The sequence below is a fragment of the Cryptomeria japonica genome, unplaced genomic scaffold (assembly GCF_030272615.1).
Source record: "Cryptomeria japonica unplaced genomic scaffold, Sugi_1.0 HiC_scaffold_234, whole genome shotgun sequence".
NCBI classification, from domain to species: domain Eukaryota; kingdom Viridiplantae; phylum Streptophyta; class Pinopsida; order Cupressales; family Cupressaceae; genus Cryptomeria; species Cryptomeria japonica.
The window spans coordinates 98,553-100,000 of NW_026729056.1; the positions used below are offsets into that span (position 1 = coordinate 98,553).

The 1,448-nt window shown below is 59.3% G+C and overlaps 1 non-coding gene across 1 annotated transcript in view; it reads left to right on the forward strand.

The window, feature by feature from the left end:
• The first annotated feature begins 1,437 nt into the window (after positions 1 to 1,437).
• LOC131869078 (5S ribosomal RNA) overlaps positions 1,438 to 1,448 on the forward strand; it is a 119-nt gene continuing 108 nt past the window's right edge. Inside the window, exon 1 of the ribosomal RNA XR_009367473.1 lies at positions 1,438 to 1,448. This exon is cut by the window's right edge and continues 108 nt beyond it. This is a non-coding gene — a ribosomal RNA (5S ribosomal RNA).

Consider the following 1,448-nt stretch of genomic DNA (forward strand, 5'->3'; position numbering starts at 1 on the left):
CGGGTTCGCACCAGCATTGCGCACCTTTGATGCGCTGCCTTCACTAATTTCCAGAAAAGGCAAAAAAAAAAAAAAAACGAGATTTTAAAATTTCCGTTTTGAAAGATAGTGAAAAAAACGGAACGCGGGTGCCATCTTGAGCCCGCCCTGGTGTGCAGCCCAGGCAAGTTGTGCGCACCAAGGCACCCACCCTGGCCAAGGTGGGTCACGGGGTGGGTCCTAGGGTGGGTAACGGGGTGGGTACTAAGGTGCGTGCCAAGGTGGGTCATGGGGTGGGTGCCAAGGTGGGCACCAGGGTGGGTGTGCACCAACCCTAGCCAGGGTAGGTCACGGGGTGGTTGTCGGGGTGGGCGTCAAGGAGCCAAGGTGGGTGGCAAGTAGCCAAGTTGCGTGCCAAGGTGGGTGTCGGGGTGGGTGCCAAGGATCCAAGGTGGGTGCCAAGGAACCAAGGTGGGTGTCTGGGTGGGTGCCGAGGTGGGAGCCAGGGTGGGTCCCAAGGTGAGTGCAAAGGTGGGTGCCAGGGTCAAGGTGAGTGCCAATGTGGGTTCCAAGGTGCCAGGGTCAGGGTGAGTGCCAATGTGGGTTCAAAGGTGCTAAGTTGGGTGCGAGGTTGGGTGCGAGGGTGGGTGGGTGCCAAGGTGTGCTAGGTGGAAGCCCGGGTGGGTCGGCATCCCATGGGTGTCGAGTTGGGTGCCTGATGGGTGCTTCTTGTCAAGTTTTAGTCGTCGGGACTCATTTCGAGCCTTAGAGGTCGTTTCTTGTCCGGTTGCCCTGTCTTCGACCTGGGAACCCAATTTTGGTCCTCGGGTCCCATTTTTTTTTGTCTCGCATCCCACTTTTGGCCTGTGGCCTTTTCGGGGTCGATTCTCGTTTTGGGCATCAGAGCATGTTTCTTCTCCTAAAACCCAATATTTGTTTATTAAGTCTCGGAACACATTTTTGTTCTCGTGGACCCATCATGGGTCTTGGAACGCATTTGTGGTCCTTGGGTCCCATTTTGCATCCCGAAACTTGTGTTTTGGTGCTTGATCCCTATTTTGGGTGCCCACCTTGCACCAAGTGCGCACCCGGGGCAAACCGAGCGCCTTGGTGCACCGGGGCAAGATCGAGCGTGCACCCGAGGCGCCCCGAACATGCACCAAGGTGCACTCGGCCCACATGTGAGCGCAGGTCGTTGCGCCCGAGGTGGTGTGTGGGCACCGCGTTGCAGACGGGACACTGCACGCACACGACGCCCCGTCCAGGTGCACGCACGTAGGCCGGGCCGGGTGCACACCCGACGCCCTAGCAAGGTGCGCGCACCCGGGCAGGGCTCACACTTGGCGAACGGGGCGCACTTCGCGAGGGAGGGTGTGCACCTCGACGGGGGTGGGTGGCCGGGGTGGATTCGCACGTGGGTCGCGGTTTGCTAAGTACACACTGCGACAAGCTCATAACGGGTGCGATCA